Source organism: Abramis brama (assembly GCF_963993115.1).
Source record: "Abramis brama genome assembly, chromosome: 19".
Taxonomy (NCBI): Eukaryota; Metazoa; Chordata; class Actinopteri; order Cypriniformes; family Leuciscidae; genus Abramis; species Abramis brama.
This window is the reverse complement of record NC_139981.1, coordinates 14,563,211-14,585,087: the sequence shown is the minus strand read 5'-3', so window position 1 is coordinate 14,585,087 and position 21,877 is coordinate 14,563,211. Positions and strand designations below refer to the sequence as shown.

At 38.2% G+C, this 21,877-nt stretch overlaps 1 long non-coding RNA gene across 1 annotated transcript in view; it reads left to right on the top strand.

Annotated features, from left to right (window-relative positions):
- Nucleotides 1-21,877, top strand: part of LOC311069944 — a 129,119-nt gene that overhangs the window by 88,539 nt on the left and 18,703 nt on the right. Inside the window, exon 3 of the long non-coding RNA XR_014603583.1 lies at nt 6,351-6,488. This is a non-coding gene — a long non-coding RNA (uncharacterized lncRNA). The remainder of the gene's footprint in view (nt 1-6,350; nt 6,489-21,877) is intronic.

Sequence of the window (21,877 nt, the reverse complement as noted above, 5' to 3'; positions counted from 1 at the left end):
ACAGAAGATCAGCTTCACAGGAGACGCGATCAAAAAACTTTAAATCCTTCATTTTAAAATATGCTGATATATAAGATGCCAACTGTGTCATATTCATATCATTTTCACTGTGCTGTATGTAAAATTAGCGTTACCTTGTCTTTATTTGAAAAAAATATGATTACCACTTACCAGCACGAAATGACCAGAATACTGAGAGCCCTGTTACAGCGTTTACTTTCTTTTTATTGACATATTCATATATTTCTAAACAATTACTTTGTGAAAAATACTGTAATAGGATTGCAAATTTAAGAAGTTGCCATCTAAAGTATAAAAGCATGTTATACTTGATTCTATACTTAAAATATTGATTCAAATAAATATATATAAAAAATATCGGCTTTATATCGGCCATCGGCCACCCTACTCTCCAAGATATCGGCATCGGCCATCAAAAAAACAATATCGGTCGACCACTACTATTAGTCGTATTCTTACAATTTATGTGTATGTTAAGTAAGGGAGAGAACTAATTTATATAGTTCCATTTTATAGCAATTATCTGTTAAAAAAAATGTTCTATGCAAAATGTTCTATTAAAGAAAAGATAGAAAATAAATATTTGTGTGTGCTGCAAAGATCGGTTAAATCGGGAAAAAATCGGAATCGGTTAAAATCGGTATCGGTAGGTCAAACTCAATGAAAAATCGGAATCGGCCAAGAAAATTGTAATTGGTGCATCTCTAATTGCAGTTACAATTTCAAGGGAATAATCGGCAATTATGATTTTTGTCATAATCGTGCAGCCCTAATTTGATTGGCTGATTAGACATTTGTGTTAACAGGTTGAACAGGTGTAGCTAATAAAGTGGGCGGTGAGTGTATGTACTTGGTGTGTTTTCTTTAAAGAAGCAAGGGATCATCGTCAGTGCAAAAATTAACAATAACACATTAATTTATATTAAATATATATGATATTGTATAATGCAAAGTAACACTGTCCAATAGCTATAGCTGTAGTCTTTTTATCCCTCCTTTGATTTTAACATGTTCTCATTGAAGCCTTACAGTATAGCAGGATGAATTAGAGGTGGATAATGGTGAAAATGCAGGCAAAAGGTAACATAACAGGAAGCAGTGCTTCCAAAGCAAAATGAATGGCTTTAATGGACAAAGACTTTGCTACCACATTCCACTGATAACTATGTTGTCACTTAGGCTAAGCCCTATTTGGATGGGACAGTTTTCTTAACAACGTTTGAGTTACAAATCTTATCACCCGACGTCTGTGATTTCATGTACCGGTTCGGACGGGACTAACATCTCTGTGTTTATTACAGAAGTGGGAGTGTGTGTTTTCTAGACGTGGGTGTTACAGAAGGTCATGTGGTGTGTTTACATGCATCACATACAGTATGACGTATATGTTTTTTAATGAATTATTTACTGATATAACTTAAATGTATTATAAAAATCCTATTAAAGCATTTGTAGATATTTATGGCTGTTTATAATAAACCACATGAGTGAGCTGAGATTTGAGCGTTCAAACATTTTAATTATAAAATAAACCCAAATGAAAGTAAAGCGGCAGCCCCTAACGGATGACTGACGCAAACACATAAACAAAGCGTAACGTAAAATCCAGGCCTGGTGCTCTCTCGTCCTTCACTGTTGTCGTTCCTCCTCTTATCAGTCCGGAGCTCCTCCGTGAGACACTCGAGAACGATGTGGCGTGCAGGTGACGCTCACTAGCAGTTGTGCCACCGGCCTCGCACCATTCTCACGGCTCTCGGCCCCGCTCTGCTTGCCACGAGACGTCTAGACAAGTATCTTACGTTACACTGTTATTAACCTGGGCAGTCTTCGCAGTTTCAGCGATTTAGCTCTATTTATTACATTTATAATTTAAGTTTTTCATCAGATACCATCCATATTGAAATGAAATGAAAGCACACAAAAGACTGGTGCACGAACAGTAGCTCAGGTAGTCAAAAACACATGAGAAGCGTTAGGATAATACAACATCAGCATTCATAGTCATTCACATTCACACGGGATTAGATGTCTCAGCGGACCATTGAGTTAACCGAAAAACAGTAGGTAATTCGCTAGGTTGTGTGAAAAAAAACACAGACATGGCAGATTTGGACGGGATTCTATTCACAAAGTATGCCTGTAAAACACAAACTCCAGGGAAACTAGTCCCGTCCGAATAGGGCTTAAGCCTGTGAAACACAAATGTCTCCAACTTCCTCCATGAAAACTAGTCCCATCCGAATAGGGCTTTTTTTATCCATTATTATTTTTTTATTCTTTTTTTTTTTTTTGTGTGTTCATGCTAATAAATGATGTTTATAATATGCTCTGGTCTTGCAGTGCATATGCTGCTTTTCAAGAGCATACCCACAGTTAAATGAGTGCAGGTCATTTGTATGTTGTCAGTGTGTTTGTGTTGTCCTCTGGGCTGAAATAGCATCTGTTTGGCCCTGTTATGTGTATCTGTACAAGGAGCCAGTGTCCAACCGTGCCCTGAGAGACTGAAGAATGGTGTCATCAGAAGGTCGAGTGTCTCTCTCTCAATTATATTTTAGTGTGCCATGACACAACTTTACATTTGTATTGTCAAAGCATTTGCAGCTTAGCTGCACGCAAATTGTGCAAAGTGGATGTTACTTACCAGAATAAAGCGAGATCGGATGTGATTTAGACAAAATAGTAGTTTTATCTAAATTGTTTGTTTTTTGGTTAACATTATCCAATAGCCTGTGCTATTGCTGTCAATGAAAAAAGTTGTTTCAGAGGAAAAGCTCATTAATTAATTGCCTGACGTCATCATACTCAGATTCTAGTCAGAATATGAGTCTGATACTGCTCCATTGGGCTGTGATTATGGGGCGTGTTTCAACCGAACCAGGAAAGAAAATGCCTCTGCACTCAATTGGATAGACCTACAACCAATCAGAGCAACAGAGAAACCACAATGACCACAGGGTTTTCTTTGCGCCCCATCTTCTTAGCGACCATCGGGGCCAGCTGATAAATTCAACTTTTGCCGAATCACGTAGGAAGGACGGCAAAAACATCTTTCCGATCGACAAATGCCTTGATCGCGGTTCTCTGTTCCTCTATTAAAATGAATGCGCTGTCGATATCTTCTATAACAGACGCGATGGCGGCATCTTTGTTGTAAACGAATTCAACCCAAGCGCTCTTTGGTGACGTGGATGATTACGTTACTTTTGATCATCTGTCCATCATCATATAAAGCCCGCCCTGACAATTTGATTGGTCCGAACAGCTGGTTCGAGCATAGTTGCTCCACAACATATCAAGTCCAGACCGAACTTCCCGACCTCAAATATTGTGGGCGGGGCTAAGTTCAGCTGGCATCCAGGCTAATTAATCAAAGTTTTTTATTGAAAATTAAATTAAAGGAATTACATTTGATGATAATCTCTTTCTGCCAGAAAAGACTCGCACACATTTTTTTGCACTGGTTAATCGTTCAAAAGAAGTGCTTTAAGAAATAATTTTAATTTAATATTTATTTTATTGTGTATGTTTTCTGAATGTTTGGTGTATTGCTGTGCATTCTTTCAGAAAGTGTGCCTTGATTTTACACTTTTTTTTTTGCATATTTGTTCTGCCCTATTCTCTTATATCCACAAAGAAGTGACAGGATAACAAGATAAAGTTATGAAGTGTTTGTTGGAAGTAATATCAGGGTATTTTACAGTTTTTGCCATAAATATTCTTGTTTAAACATAACTTAAATCATAGAAGTGATCACCTGTTTCATGATAAGCACATAGCACAACACCATCTGCAAAATGTCACAACAAACCATTATTTTGTCTCTGATGTGATGGTACATGTGTTTAATTGATAACACTGAAATTTCTTTGCCTATGGCCTTTTTTCTAAACAACTGAAACATTTTTGTCAAGACAGAAGGCATTACAAGTGTTAGAGGAGGAGTTTGATGTGTGTGTGTAAGTGTGGAAGCTTGCGTTAGTGTGTTGAGGGTCCATGCGAGGGCTGAATGACAGGCAGCAGACGGGCAGGTCAGGTAGCATGTGGTGTATGGCAGGTACGTTTCCTGTGTCTAAACAGAAGCGTGTATATGTGTAGCCCTGGTCCTCTATGACAGTAAGACACCACACAGCTGCTGGCTTGATTGAGACATCTGTATAAAGCAGATGGAGTTTGAGAAAGTACTGGGTTTGATGTCTATCACTGACATTTAAACGACAAAGCACTGCGTTTACTCAGCTGATGCTGGACAGGAGACCACCGTAAGATTGACTGATGGACCTTGACTGACTAGGACTGCTGACGGTCTCAAAAATCCCATTTGTTTCATTAAGTTTGTCTTGCTTCATGTAATCATTACTACATTCCACCGATCATAGCAAGAGCAGACTTTTGCATGCAAAAAAGTTTTGCATTTTCACTGAAAACTAGTCTTCTAATGTAGTTTCCTAATCTTTTTTAATTTATGTTCACCCATATACCTGTCAGTGGGACTTTTTGCGCAGTTTCTGCACTGATTTGGGAGAGAGCGGGGGGAGGGGGGGGGGTTATGCAGAAGGGGATATGGGCGATATGACCAAAATCTTATATCATGATACGAGTAATTTTATTTTATGTATCACAATGTAGTTATTTTTGCTTTAAATAAGGTTTTTATGATATCAACATTTTTGATGTAATTGAAATTTCATAATTCCTGTGACCATTTTCAATATCACAAAAAACTAATACTAGCCTAAGTAAAAAAAAATAAAAAATAGAAATAAAAACTCTCAAGCTTACTGAAGACAAGCAACTGGTGATAAAGGAAGAACAAAGAAACTAATTACAGGCACATAGGGAAACAAATTACAATAGATCAAATAGACCTGAAAAACTTCAAGCAATTCTACATAGATTGTATAAAGTAATTAAATGATAAAAAATGTATAGCCTTCACTGTGTAAATTATAATTTTTTTTGTTATTAAAGTTACAAAAGTGATTCAGTTAAGAGCAGTGTGAGATTTCCCCTTTTTTGTTGTTTGATTAACATTGACACAGACGACAGCAGGTATATTTGGATACTGTCACTTTAAGACCGACTGCACGGATCCAATATACTTGTGCGTTTTCTTTCTCAACTGTTTAAATTCACTTAAGACATAAATGACTATGTTTACTTACAAAAATGGTCATTTTGACACATTAGTGTATTTAACCATTGAAGCCCATTTAGGCGGCAAAACGAATTTAGTTCAGTACTCACTGTGAGCAGCGGCTTCAAATGCATGCGTCTCTCAGCGCTCAGAAACCATCTCTCTGACAGCGTTCTCATATAGCGAAATGAGTTGTCTTTCGCTGCTTACTGTGCTTCAACAGTTTAAAATCACTTGTTTTTAAAAGTCAATGCTTAAAAACTCATGCAAATGATAAGTTTTCCTGACAAAGTGCAGCACAACACGGTCACGTAAGCTTAACCGTGATAGATAATGTGCATTCACGCCATGTTGAAATTACCATAATTTCGAGGTTTCAACTTGTAAAAAGTGTTCCCATCCTTGTAGAGCTCGTAATTACAACTTGTAAGATGGGACTTTTCTAAGAGCTTCTACTTGTACTATGTGACCGCTAACCACCTGACCACTGGAGATTCATTTAGGTGTTGATTGTGTCGCCATAGAAACACATAATTCCCTGTCTGAGGACATGAACAGTTCCGAATAGAAACAATGACGGGTTGTCATATCGAGCCTACGGTAATTATGACATGGCGTGAGCGCAGCAATAGTCCAAAATCTGTACCGGCTGACAAATTTCTACTGGTTAATTGTGTCTACCAGTATATCACCCACCCATAATGCAGAATTCATTTAAATGTGTTAAACGGAGAGAGCTGCATATACACTCATGTGGCTGATAGCATAATCATATGGAATACAGAAATGTTAACTGATAGTGGACATCATTTAGCATTCTCATTTATATTATTAATAGTCACCACTGAAAAACAGATGGATATTTCAAACTGTTTTTTCCTCAGTTATTGCATTTCCATTGGTAAGCATAAGAGACATCTTTCAAAAACAAAATTCTTTTGAACCGTAGTGTATATTAATATTTGCAGTGTAACTTGTTTACGTGATCTGGATCCCCAAAACACAATGTTAAATTACTGTAAATTAGAGCTCTATAAATGTAATCCACATTTATACAATTTGAATACATTACAGTACACATTATTTTATTTTATTTTCATAGAAAGTAACAGAAGATATCATTATTAGTTAATCTATTGAAATAATGAATTGTTTGGTACTATTAAGTTGTTGTTGTTGTTGTTGGTTTTTTTAGGTTTAAAAAAGTCTTTCCAAGAACCCTGTGAAACCTGCTTAAGGACTCTCCGGTGTACATATACCCCTGGTTGGGAATCACTGATGTAATGGATAAACAAGTGCAAAACTTGCCAATATCCTCACCAAAATCTCCCAGGTATGTATTTGTGTCCTCTGTGTTTGTTATTATATATTATTATATACATATGTACAGTCCTGTTTATGATGAGTGTGATTTGTCAAATTCTTGTGTGAGTATCTCTCTCTCTCTCTCTCTCTCTCTCTCTCTCTCTCTCTCTCTCTCTCTCTCTCTCTCTCTCTCTCTCTCTCTCTCTCTCAGCGCTGCTGTAAATAAATAAAAGATAGGTTCTGGTGATACAGCAGGTCTCAGATGTGTAAAAGCCACAACTCTCATATCAGATCTGGATTTGTCTCTCTCACCAGGGAGTGCAAACTCACAGTTGCAGCCTTCCAAAACATAAACACTCTTCCTCAATTTTCCTCCCTCTTTGTCCTTTTCTTTTTTTCCCTCTGCCTTATTAATGTCCATTCCTTGCTGTGTTGGCCAAGCAGGCCGCGATTCCTAATGAACACACAGAAGACCCCCGGGCAGCACTTAAACTTTAAAACGTCTATTATTAGGATCACTAAAACGCCATTGGTGACCTTGCAGAAATATAGAAACGTGCCTCTTTCTCGATATCTCAACATTTCTTCCAACACGAGAACCGAGAGCAGGTGTGGATTGGCGAGCAACCTAATGTCTGACAGCTAAGCTTGCTTTTGGTTGCCATAGCATTGGGATTATTAAGAGATCCACTGGCTGCCTGGTTCCTCTTTTATGATTCTCAGACTGAATAAAAATTTAAAAGGCCATTAAACACCATTACCCCCTCCATCGCAGGTGTCACTGCCAGCGATGCAGAGTGAAGTAGCTTATTTTTCTATTAGGTGGAGAGAGAAAGAGAGAGAGAGAGAGGCCGATTGTAAGACCAGTGCAAATGAATCTTTGCTCTAGAATGGCCAAACGGTCAGACTCTAATTAGCCTGCCCTGCTCCTCTTTATCTAATGGGGCTTTGAGCGCTGAAAAGGGTAAGCCTTTCTAAACACCCAAATGGCTTATATTAGTCTTGCTTGGCTCAATGGGAGTTTGACCATCCTTGAGTGTGTGAAGGGCAAATGGGGGTTTTGAGTCAAAACTTGAGAGAGAATGACTAGCAGCAGCATGAATGGTGATTTGAGATATTTACTTTTGTGAACCCTAGGGTTGCGCTGGTGCTGGAAAAATACCGGTATATGTTATATTTCAAATGGTACAATATCACCATTACAACCATTTCGGTACTTGATACGCTGCTGTTCCGGCAGTGTTATCCAAACTGATTGTGAAACCGGCAAATCTGACAACAGAGAAACAAGATGGATCAAACAGATAAGACTCACTCTACATGATAATTGTGCTGTTGATATAAAATAAGAGAATATCGCGAGTAACCAAATAATGTTTATGCTCCCGTGTGTATTTGTGTAAGCGCTCTGTGAAGAGTGTTTCTATTGACAACGTGTTTTTAAAGTGTTGAGCATTGTAACCTATCACAGACATATATATGTTGAGCACATGAACGTAATGGTCAATCAGATGTGTTTAAGTTGCTCTGAATCCACTAAAAACCGCTGAAAATGCTGGAGTTTGTTTAGAGAAAGCTCATAGAGTTCAGCCAAAGCACGTTCGTGAATCCTTTCATTTTATAAAAAAACAACATGATGTCAATAAGAGATTCATTGTGCAGTGTTGTCAGATTCATTGATTGTAACAGTTTTCGCTAAGTCAGTAAGATGGCAGCGCTGAACTTCAATGATTATAATGGGAGCACTCTTAACTCACTTATTGTATATTATATACATTTGTCATGCTGCTAATTGCACATTTCAAAGTTTCTGGACCTTATTTAAATGGTGGATTGAATCCGAAACTCCTGTGATTGACAGTCATAACCATAACAATGGACGAGACTAACTATAGTGTATGTCAAAATAGATCTGTGCAGATCTTGAAGCGTAAATGCAAAACAATAGATTTGCCACTTGTTCTGTGTAAAATGTGTTACTTTTTAAAGGAAGATTTCACTTTTTGTATAATTCAATAATAGTTCAATAACAAAACAAAAAAAATGTTTATTATGTCACTGGAGCACTGAGAAGTGCTGTTTATGTTTATATATTTATGCTTGAAAACAAATAACAATTTTGTTAATGCAGAGTTTCATGCAGTTAGGGCTGGGTACCGAGTTTCGATACTTTTTAGGTAACTTACCGATCGAATTGCCTCGATACTATCGAGTATCGAAAAATGACTCGTTGTTCGGTATCAGATTTCGATACCTAAGGGGTTAACTTGTCAACGTCAGTGCTCAAATACATATGAAATGCAGAACGACACACATAAAGTCGCTCACGCACATACATGTGTAGAGTTTGCGTAACTCTACACACACGAGAAGCGCGGAACTCTCCGCGCACATACTCATATGAGACGCGCGCGCGCACGCACAAACTCTCCACGCGTATACTTATATGAGACGCGAGCACACACACAAAACTCGCGCACATACTCAATGAGACGCGAGCACACACACACAAACTCTCCGCACACATATTCATGAGACACACACACATAATACCTTAAAGATGTGTAAATGTCGATCAAAAGTGTGGCTACATTTCTCCAGGCTCGATGCCAACAGCGCGCGATGCAGTATTTGCGGTAAAATAATTGCTGCAAAGACCGGCACCACGACAGATATGATGAAGCCCTTGACAGTGCACGGAGTAAACATTATAGCAGAAAGTTGCTCCGTCTTCGACTGGTAAATGAAGAGATACCTTGTTGATCACCCTGACAGTGTTTATATTGCAATAATAACCTACTGAGTGTACACAGCCGTTCAAAAATGTGTTGGTTAGTCAGATTTTTTTTTCAGTAAGGATGCATTAAAGTTATCAAAAGTGACATTAAAACATGTGTAATGTTACAAAATATTTCGTTTTTAAATAAATGCTGTTCTTTTGACATTTGTATTCATCAAAGAATCATGAAAAAAAATGTATCATAGTTTTCAAAAACTGTTTTCATATTTCTGAAGGATCATGTGACACTGAAGTAATGATTTTGAAAATTCAGCTTTGACATCACAGGAATAAATTACATTTTGAAATATATTCAAATAAGATTTTTTGTTCCTTTGTGCACTGGCTAAGGAGCATGAGTCAAACTGAAAAAATAAAACCAAAATTTTCTGAGGTAATGTGTTATGTAATCTGGTTAAAATGGATTTCATAAAATTGGTATCGAAAAAAAAGTATCGTTAGGAACCGGTATCGAAACTGAGGTATCGAAAATGGCACCGGATCGAAAGATTTTGAACGATACCCAGCCCTACATGCAGTGTTCTTAATAAAATAGTTTTTAATTCAGTTATCTTTTGAGGCTGCCCAATCACCTATGGTATCGAGACCGAGATATTCGATTCTGGTATCGTACTGAAGCCAAACTTGTGGTATCGATCCAACCCTAGTGAGCCCTTTTCTTCATGTTAATATCAGTTCGATTAATATGTTAATATTTTGAAGTGTGCCTAATTAATTGCAGTGCACATCTTTGGTGTTATTTTAAATGTTGATTCAGTTGGTAAGAATTGCAAGTACACACGATATATCTTCAGGGTTGTTGCTAAAATTCAACACGGCTTGATTAATTTGGTACAAAATTGTATTGTATTGTATTGTATTGTATTGTATTGCACACCTCCTTTTCCCGTGCCAGAGACTTTCATAACTTTTCGAAGTTTAGAATAGTTAGCATCCTAACTTTATTTCCTTTGATTAACTGCTCATCAGTGAGACCCGTGTTCTCGATGACGCAGGTGAGCAATGGGACCTGCAGAGTTAGCTGGATGTCTCGTTCTCTTGGCTTCAGCCTGGAAAAGTGCTGATTGTGGAAGGGGTGCTGGAGGAGCTCTCTCTTGGGCAGATGGTGGGAAGACAGGGGGAGTAGTCACCCTGCTGCTTAGCCAACAGGGACACACACACAGACGCATTCACATACGGCACACCCACACAGGAAACATTAGAACAACGATTTGTCATAGTCTTTCATTTCGACGGAGGAGTTCTTTTGTTGTTGGAAATAAGCCGTGTTTATTATTATCTTCCTCTGAGTCAGTACGTTTAGGAGTTCAGCAGACACCTCTTACGATGGTGACAGGCCGCTCTTCTTTATCTGACTGTCCACACGCTATTTATGAAGAGTTACTCTCAAACTAGCCATCAAAGTTTTCATGTTTATTTTGACAGCTTTAATGGTTCCAAGACAAAAGAAGCAAACAACACATCTTGCATAGCAGGACTTGACAGTAAGGATTGCTTTTTAGTGATAGACTGATATATCAAACAGGCTGATACTCAAGGTGATATGCTGATTTGTTTTTTATTATTATTATATAAAAAATATATTGTTTGGATGTATTTTTTGTTTTGTTTTGCTGGCCCAGTTGGTCAAACTTGTCCTTTGCTGGCATTTTGTTGTTTTTATAAATACATTGTATATATATATATAAGTCTTACCAACTCATGTACATTATCCACAAATATATATAATTGTTGAAACTTAAGCATTGGCAAGTGACAGTTCTGTCAACTGGCCCCAAACTTTCTCACACTGGCCCTTATCCTCATCATTGAGCTCTGCCTAGAGAGAACTGCTTCATACATTCTTGACAACAAACAGCGAGGGATGCAGATTGTGGCTGTCTTGTCTGTTAGACTGGTGGTATCAGGAGGGGCGTCTTCATATTTGAGATCCCTGTAGCTAAGCTTACGCGTTTGACTCCGTTCCACGTAAACCCAACATGCTGTTCGACACTATCCATCCGCTCCCATATGGTAAAACTGGGCTGCGGCTTTGTCAGCTTCCAGGTTTTTTTTTTCTTCCTTTCTTTTTGTCAGCCTTAAAAACAGACAAACACAGTGAGAGGTGGGCTAATTACCACAGGCCTTCCTGTAATTACTCTTCCAGAGCAGCAGACAGGTTGGGTACAGACAGATCTGCTGTCTCTCTTACATGCTTATCTGCTGCTCACCAGACAGCTCACAAGTTCTACGTGGATTTGAGGTTCAGCTTGTCCAATAAGTTGAGAGTCAGGAGTTGTCAAACATGGTTATGGTGACATTCCGGTCTTCACACTCTTGTGTGCCAGTGATTGGCCATGGTTTTTATAGCAGTAGTTCAGCAGAGAAATATTTCACTTAATTTAAAAAAGAAGTTCAAGTTCAAGTCCCTTAGCTAATTCCTCAGAAAATGCTTTTAGAGTTTTGTCAGGAGGAAAGTAATGTGAGAATGTCCTGAAATTGTGTCCTTTGTAAAGGTTATGGGCAGTACTTTGAACAATAACTGTCAGTGCTGAGTCGAAGAAGTTATTTTAGTCATTAAGCTGCAGATGGCATAGCCATTCATCGGCTGATAGTAATGAAGGATGCTTGGAGTTATTTGTATCTGCATGTAAACTGTTTTGTTAAAAGTAGGTGAGTTTTGCTAGCCTGATACATTTATGTATCCCATAGGGAACGCTGGCCCACTAAGATGCCATGGTTGCTCTACATAATTATAATGGGAAGGTCCTTGTAAACTCATTAATATGTCTGTGAATTGAAATCATGTTATCACTGCCGTCATACTTGACTGAGATCAGTCAAACTATTCAATACAATGACAATTCATAGTGAGACAGTTTATTTGTTTTAAATATGAACAAAAAGTAGTCCATATGTAAGGAACAGACCTGCAATTTAAGTTGCTATTCACTTAAAATGACCCTGCCAGTGATCTGTTACTCTGTTACCCATTTGTGAGCATTGAAGAATCAGTTCATCATTTTTCTGTTCAAATTCTGAACCATAACAACTGGTTCTTTAAAAAATAAAGTTGAATATTTGAACTCACTGACTCAGTGATCAGGTTCTCAGTAAATAGCTCACTGGAGGGGAAAATGATCAGTAAATAACTGCATTTTTTGTATATTTCTCACACAAAGATATTGTGTGGCTTCGGAAGACTTGGAATGTAGTACAGTTGTAGGAGTTACTTTTATGTTGCTTTTTTGTGTTATTTGATATTTTTAGAGATCAAATAACGTGGTCTCTATGAATTAAAGTTGAATGGAGTAAAACTATGTGAAGGTTCTTTAAAAATGTTGTAATACAAGGATTTGCTTCTATAAATCGGACAGTTGTCTCAGTAATTTAGGGAAAATGTATTCTGATGGCCACTTTTAGAATGCACGGATGTGCCAAATCCAGAAATAGTCAGTGTGCACTGTTTTTGCACTAAAGTCAAGAGAGAATCCAGTTAATGTTTTTTGGGCTGTGTGTGTGTGTGTATTGTGTGTCTGTGTGTATTGTCTTGTGTGTGTATTCTCTGGGCCCTTTGCTCTCTAACTTGATTTAAAGCTAGACATACCTAGTCTTATGTCAGGCACAGGTTACATTCCTCCGATTAAAATAACACTTCAGACGCTCCCAACACGGACAGTATGCTCTCTTTTTCTCTCACTCTCTCCTTTTATTTCTCCTGAAAGCTAGCTGCCCATGCCACAGGCCAATGTACAGTCTGAGCTTTTGAGCACGTTTTATGGGATGCATCGGTTTGTTGTGCAGAGAGGTTTTCTAGGGGATTATTGTGGCCTAAAGTAAGTTGCCCTTTCATTAACCTTGGCTGGTGATTTCTAGCTTTAATACAATACAAATACGTAATCTGGCCCGCACAAACACAGCTGAGCCACTGTATTACTGTCTGATATTGCTTTGGGTTCCCTCTCACCATTTCACTAATTAAGCTCCGAGCTCAACCTCAAGTCCTGCTGTACTCTATCGTCATTTTAAATTTATTTTGATTGATTTGTGTCAGCCTTAACTATGCTCTCTGCTAGATCAATAAATAAAGATCAATACTGTAATGTTTTCATCAGAACTGTTATTAAAAAATAGATTGGCTATAAAGAGAACTGAATCACTAATAGCACTGATGCTTGCAATGCATGCCAACTTTGAATTTAATTGAACTACGTCGAAGTCTTTGAGATTAGTTGTGGGAACTCTTGCAGACGGAGTGAGATCGCTAGGTATTTGCTCAAAAAACAGCTGAGAATCACATCTTGTCCTAACCAGCAGCATACTGATGACTGCGCTCATAGAACTCGCATTATAATTACTGGCTAGCCAATAGAATTCATGTGGTCGTATGTAATATGATGACACGCTGTAAATTACAGTCCAGATGAATGGAGTTGACCAGCTGTAAAATGTTAAAACAGTAAAACACTGCATGAAAGCTGGAGTTGTGACTTTGCCAGCGAAGATGATGTCTTGCGGTCTGGAGTCATGCGCACGCGTGTGCGTAATACGAGTGTGTCGGCTGGTGCGTATGACTAAAAATGTTTCCACAAAGTCTCGTCAGGCTGAGAGATCCCAGTCTGGCCTTTTAATAAGAGCCGTTGAAATACGTCACGAGTCCATCGATGTTATTGTGCTTGGTTTTAGCCACAGGATGTTTGTTCGCTGGAGATCTCTTCTTCTGTCAACCACCCTAAAGGCCCCCCTTTCTTACCCACGAGGGGAGGTTGGGCGGCAGCTTGGACTCTGCCCGATTCTCGCTCTAGCCAGCTGGGTGTCAGGCAGAGGGGGGACAGCTGGGGCTCCGGCCCAGCCAGGGCCCGCAGGGATCTCGGGGTTAGCACAACAGAGGCCCCGGTCCTGTGCCTTCCTTTAATAGCCCCAGTTTGACCCCGCCTCGCCACACACACCGCTTCCATCGCAGGCGTATGATTAATGGCCTAGTTTTGCTTTGGCTGGCTTACCGTATGACATCCATACACACACATTTACGCACACACACAACCACTGCACAGTTTCACTGCTTATTCTGTCTTTGTGTGTCTGTAGAATAATGAAGCCTTTTCTGTTTTGGATGGCACTGCTACCTGGTATACAGGTCAATGACGTGACATTTTTTGTCCTTTCTATTCATTTATTTACAAATGCATTCAAATGTAATTCATACAATACATACAAATAATAATTCATTATATTTGTAAAAAATACTTTTTGAAAATAAATTTTAAACCCTTTTTCCAATACAAATGTTGTTGTTTTTCTCCCCTTTCTCCAGATTCAGTGGGGTCAGTGCTGAAGTTCTTTGGAACCATAGTTGACGATAAAAATAGAATAAAATATAATTTGTATATTGATATGTGTAGCCTACAATTAATATAATATAAAAAAAGAACTATTTTTGAAACTATAAAGATAAGTACATATATTTCTAAATCTTTTTTTTTTTTTTTTTTACCTGATTTTACACCACATAAATTACACATTTGTAAATTGCATAAATATAACGAGTACATTTCTAAGAACATTTATGCTGTTTCAGCAGAGCATTTGAAAAATGTATTATTTTGGGTTGGGTGTGTGTTTGTGGTTTTGAATGGTGAGAGAGATGTGGTTTGATCCAATTTATAGGTATTTGAATTCTCTAAAGAGTGTGCGTCCATGTGCACTGGTCGATATACAAATAGCATCTGTGTGCATGTGAGCTTGAGGTGGCTACACAAGCTCATAAGTCCAATGACCACAATGAACTTGGTTAAACCCGAGCAACCTCATTAAACCTGGACAGCCCCAAGCCAGGCCCGCCACAGGATTAACATGCTATTAAAGTTATTTGGTACATCAGGAGAGGACATTGAGTGCTTGCATCCTAACTGACACCTTTTTGTTGAGAATTAAAAAAAAATGTCTACACTACAGGAGAGCTTCATGTGATGCCAGTGTTTGTCTACAAAAGGCATATTTTGTGTGTTTAATGGGGGTGGGTGAAATTCAGGTATTCCATTTTGTGTTTTTCTTTTCAAGTCAGTAGAATAGATACATGAACTCTAGTTAACACATTAAAAGCTTTAAAGGGACACTCCACCCATTTGCACTAAGCTTTGCATTGTTAGAAACCCAGTCATACTATTGAATGGTCGTGCAACACTCTCATTTTACCCTGAGACGGGAGAAATCCGTTATTTCCCTCTTACACTTCCTCCCACAATGACGCAAAAATCGTCATTTTGTGTCATTGTCGGAGGAAGTGTAAGAGGGGGGGATTTCTGTTGAGACTACAAGCACTAGTTCCTCATCTCTCCAATCTTTCCCAGGGGCGGGACCCGCTCACGCTACAGACCTATTACATATCAGTGGGTGGGACTTTACTCTCTGAAACTGAAAGCAATATCCTCCATCTTGTTTGAAGCTAAGCTAACAGGCGCTGTGGAGACAGATGTAAAGTTATGACAATAGCGGAGGAGAGTACTCAATATGATATAGAAGAAGAGGATTTCGGAAGTCTGATGCTTGAATCAGGTGTTTGTGGCTACCTTTACAAGCCGCATTATAGCGAAGAGCTGCCGAGGCAGAAGACCTGCCTGCCGCGGACGAGGAGCCCGGACTGGCTCGAGTTAGGGCGGACTGGTGGCGCCGGTGATCTCACTATGCAACTACGAACACAGAGATAGAGTCCGTCTGCGGCAAATAATTTCAACGATGACAATTTCGCCTGGACGAAATCTCTGAATCAGACGAGGACACGGACGTTTGTGTTGTGAAGTTATTTTTTGTCTTTCCTCGGTCACGAAGGCACCAAATTCAAAATTTATTTTACATTTCGACTACATATATGATCCACTTTCAATAAAAAACAATGTTCCTATGGGTGGAATGCCCCTTTAAGTTAAACTGGGTTTTGTCATCATGATAAACAGTGTCAAAACATGGTTAATCACTGAATCTAATTTTAGTGCATGCTTGAGATGCTACATACGGCTGCAGTCAGTATTTATTTTTTTCATGATGATAGATGTCCTTCAAAGTCATTAAAGACTGTTGTAATAAATCTTCATGTGAACAGTGGCATTCTTGGTCAGTCAGAACTAAGGATGAGAATCGTAACAATTTTCGTTTCAACTTTTATTCCAGTGTCCAACTATTCTTTAGAACTCTTGAGGAAGCCTCCACAACCCTCGAGTGGTAGATCTTTTTTTTTTTCTGTTTGTTTGTTTGTTTGTTTGTTTGTTTGTTTGTTGTTTTCTATTTAATATTTGGTTATTTTGGTTCCAATAGGAATCCAGTTCTGAAAAAAAAATAAAAAAAAAATAATAATAATATATATATATATATATATATCACATGATCTTTCAAAATCATTCCATCCATCCATCCATCCATCATTAAATTGAATTAAATTGATAAAAAAGACACTAAATACATTTATGAAATTAATAAATATTACAAAAAAGTTCTAGTTATAATAAATGCTGTTCTTTCTATTCATCAAAGAATCCTGAAATTCCACAAAAAATATTAAGCAGGACAACTGTGTTTAATATTAATAATAATAAGACATGTTTCTTTAGCACCAAATCATCATATTAGAATGATTTCTGAATGATCATGTGAATGAAGACTGGAGTAATGACTGCTGAAAATTCAGCTTTGCCATCACATGAATAAATTACATTTTAAAATATATTACAACAGGAATCAGTTCATTTAAATTGTAATAATATTTCATAGTAGTTCTGTTTTTACTGTATTTTTTATCAAATAAATGCAGTCTTGGTGAGATTGACTACTTTTAAAAACATTAATAAACCTAATATTTCCAAACTTTTGGCCGGTATTATAAAAAAAAATAATAAAAAAAAATCAGCTAATTCATATGATGGAAGATGTTTCTTACCCCAAATCTATACCATTTCTTTCCCCAGTTTCTGTGGGCTCCATGTTCAATCATAGAGGATCCACGTGCACAAAGTCATGGTTTATTTGTGTGCAGATTCCCATGCTATATTCATGTGCATGTTGTCCTCTGGAATCTCTTGTTGACCTTATTCCCAGCAATCTTGACGAAGCTCAATGCACCCGCTACCCTTGTTCTTTACAATACTCAAAAGCATGGATATTTCATGTTGGGGGGAAAAGCCATTGCATCTTTCTATAACTTTCTCATTCTCTGTGCTAAAGCCTTTAACCAGAGAGATTCATTTCTTCCCTGGTACCTGGAGTAGAGACAACATAAGAACAGGTCAGAATACCGCTGCTGATTTGCCTATGACATGAGACGAGAAAAGGGGCTTTGTCCACAGTTTTAGGTGCTGGCTAGGTACCTCATTTGCGGCTGCTGTGTGCACTTCGCAGTTGATCGGTCTCTCCCGGAGGAGGTGTGATCCACCGTATGTCCGCTTGGCCAGACCTTGGCCCCGCATTCAACCCCAGCTGTGCTGAAGAGGTTAAACTGGCGGGAGCTTTCGGAGACACAACTGGACGGCTTTAGTGCATTTTGTTGTAATTGTGTCCCAGTTGTCTTGTCAGAAATCAATTCAAGTTGGGAGCTGGCTAGCACAGGGAGGTCAAGGATTCTGCAGCCTAAATATTTTATCTGTACTATACGTCTGGAGCTTTTAAAGATGCGTGCTGGCCTGTTTTCCCCGTTTCTCTTCCGCCCAGGTCAGGGCCAGGTTAAAATCAATTATAATCAATTATTAAGGTTACTGTGTATCTGGTGGAGGCTGAAGGGAGTGGTGTGGCGAAGACCAAGCCTCGCTGAAGTCCAGTTTTATTTATTTCATTATTTGCCTCTCAGGCTAGAATTTTTTTTTTTTTTGCTGTATGTGCCATTGGCTACTTGTTGCAATGAAGAAGTGGCAAGAGTTTTTTTTATATATATAAATGTTCTGAAAAGAGGTCTATGCATATATCATTAATATCATATGGATGGTTGTAACATGGGGTACAGTCTAGTATAAAAACAAATAGGATATATAGGGCAAAAAAACAATTTTTGTCACAACCGTGAAAGTGTTTTTTTTATTATTATTTTTTTATTGCTTGCTAATTTTTGTATGCATTTATTCAATATAATGTTGTCTAAGTTGTTTGATGTTTTAGAATTAAATGTGTAATATGAAATAGAAAATAATTTTAAAAGGAATTAACAACATTTCACAAAAATGTTTCCCCACCTGCTGTTCATCATGTTAGAAGTCAGTTGTAGCAACAGTGTTTGCTTTGTACTTGACATTAATTTACAGTACACAGCATTTCATGTTACATGGTATTAATTTGTAGATACTAAGTTATAGATTAAAAATTGTTCTAATTTGTAGCACACAGTTGGGAGAATTATATCAAGCACCCAAACTACTGAGTTACAAACATTTTACAACCATCAGTCTCCTCTACTTCCTGTCCTCTACAGTCATGTGTAGATGAAACACTCTGAATACCTGAGCACATGTTTGTGTTGTTGTATGGCATGCCGATTACAGTAAAAACAGTCAAATGACACTCGAGTCCCAAAGGGTTAACCGTTCCCCAAACACTTCCATTGAGACTCTTCAGAGAGTAGAGTTAGGTGATTTAACCAAACAAATGCAATACCAGAGAATCAGATGTGGCTCATGCTAAACTCAGTGTATGTAATACATAACCATCATATGACATCCATCAGCCCCTCCTTTCACTAGCCCAAACATGAAGAGAACCACCATAGTGGCAAAACAATTGTGTAGCACTGTCCCCAACTCCTTACTCTCCACTCATCCACCTGTAATTACTCTCAATGAATAAATAACATTGACGGGCATCACTACTTCAAGCTACGCCGTGCCAAAAACATGCTTTTCAATCGCACACATCTGCGGCTTTGACCGTAATACCGTATAAGTGAAACTGTTCAAGGTGATTTGTTTTCACCCTTGTAAAAGCACAAATTTGATTTCCTCCAGTCCCAAAACAGACAGACGTTGAGTCTGATTTGTTTTTGGCGGAAACTAAATGAAAAATGTTCTCGGCAGAACACAAACCACGCAGTTGGGGGTGAACCGAGGGAGAGGCTTGCAGTTTGGCCAGCACTGCCTTCATGTGCCTTACTCACACAGTCCAGAGGAGGTGTGCTTGGCAATCGATGGGCCTGGGCTTCAGTGTGATCATAGCGGATGAGAGATGAGGACGTTTCCCTGCTTTGGTGACGGCTGCAGGCGTCAGGGTCGATTTGGAGGCTGGCGGATTGAGAGGCGTTATATCTGAGAAGCATGAGGTTCCACTCTGATGAGCAATCTGCTTTATCAAAAGGCCTTTTTCTCAATCAATACAGCTTTCATCAGGGGAGCCCAGCGCTGTGCTGTCCGCACTGTATCGGCTCTCCCACTGGGCAGATGCCATGTGCGGGACAGGCTAATTCCCGCTCAGCTGGAGTCAGTCTGGTCAGCAACTCTCTTGACCTGCTGAGAGAATTTATTTCAGATAAACATACACGCATACTCGCTCGCTCAATATCCAGGAAGAGTAAACTTTAAAAAAAAAAAAAAATTATATCTACATAGAAACTGTTGGGTCACCTCGTAAAGTATCTATTAAGGGGAAATCATGGCTTCTGCCGTTTCATTCTACACCCTAGTATCATTCAAAACTTTGGTGCAACACAATAGTAACCATTTTTGAAAATTTGTGAAGAGCTTCTATGATTCTTTTATGACGTCTTATTGATTTTGTTGTCCTTTTTGGAGCTCGACAGACATGGTCACTATGACTGTCATTGTCTGGCAGTCTTAGGCTGTGTAAAAATTCCTAAAAAATAATAATAGAATAAATAAACAAACAAATAAATGTTTTTCTCCAAAACACGTTGGCCACAATTATTGGCACCCCTAGATTTTTTTTTACGAGTAAAATATCTCTGAAGTATATTCCCATTAATATTTACCTTTTTTAGCACACCAGGGTGACTTGAAAAACATGAAATTGTCTAGCTATGACTTCTTGTTTCACAGGAGTTTAAATATAAGGCCAAATTCCCTTAATCATCCATCACAATGAGTAAAACCAAAGAATATAGTTCTGATGTGCAGCAAAAGATTGTTGAACTTCACAAAATAGAAAGTGGCTGTAAGAAAATAGCTAAAGAATTGAAAATCCCCATTTGGACCATCAGGGCAATAATTGAGAAGTTCCAATCAACTAAAGATGTTACGAATCTGCCTGGAAGAGGACGTGTGTCTATATATTGTCACGGTGAGGAAGAGAGTTTGCGTGGCCAAATGCTCTCCAAGGATCACAGGTGGAGAATTACAGAGATTAGTTGAGTCTTGGGGTCAGAAAGCCTACAAATATATATAAAAAAAAAATCAAACAACACCTATATCACCACATGTTGTTTAGGAGGGTTTCAAGAAAAGTCCTCCTCGCTCATCCAAAAAATCATTTACCAGGGGTGCCAATAATTCTGACCACAACTTTATATATACACAGACACACACGTTTTCATTTTGTAAATTATTTGTTAATACCTTACATTGAGTTTCTATATGTTAAAGTAGTTAATTGGTCATGAAAGCAGTATTTGACTTAAAAATAATAATATACAATATTTTTCTAACATTTATTACTTTTGGCTAATGTTTCTACACATACTAATACTAACACTTACATTTTAAGTTATATAAATTAAAATAAGGTATTGTATTATGAACAAACATGAATTAACAATAGTTTATAATTTACCATTAGCATTTACGAATGCAAGTCAAGTAATTGTTGGTCATTGTTTTGTAATGATACAGTATATCATGCATTTACTAACTTTACAAACTGAACCGTATTTGTAAAAAAATACTGAACCGTATTTGTAAACCGTATTTATAATTGACATTATTGTAGTTACTCCTGTCATGTTGCCTAATGGGATAGTAATGTGTCCATTTGAAACATATTTTATCATTTCTGTTTTTGGCGTATTCGGACATACCACGCGTTTGATGTACTTTTTGCATGTTGCGTAAGCATATTAGAATATGTGCTTTTTACTGGAATCAATACATTTTGTACCAACATATCTGGTTTCATAGGAGAGAGCCTATTGCAGGGAATCAAGGTGAGGATTTGGCGAGGGCGCGTTAATGAAGTGGCGTGGCGGCGATGAGCATATCTGGAGGAGGACGGCTGCACAGGGATTACTGCCTTAGTCCTCTAGCACAAGGAGAACAGTGAATTAATCTCCAGTCTCGCCCATTCAATGAGTCCCCAGAGCTTGCTTAATTAACCTAATAAAAATACTAATAGAACCATTTCCAAAGGTAAATTTAATTTACTTGTCAGCGTTGTACATCAATAGGGATAAGGACGGGTGGGCACTCATGTCTCAGTGAGCGTCCACGCCGGCCCCTAATAAATACCAACTCGTTTACATCCACATCTGATTATGCCTGCTGTCAGTGGCCACAGTTAAATTATGATGAAAAGAGGGGGCTGAGAGCAGAATTAACATGACCAAAGATTAACGCAATATTTGTCTAGGAAGATGATGGGATTTCTGTCTCTCTCTGACACTAGGGACTCCCGATCATAAATTTACAGTATGTAGGACAGATTCTGGGTCTTAGCACTAGTTT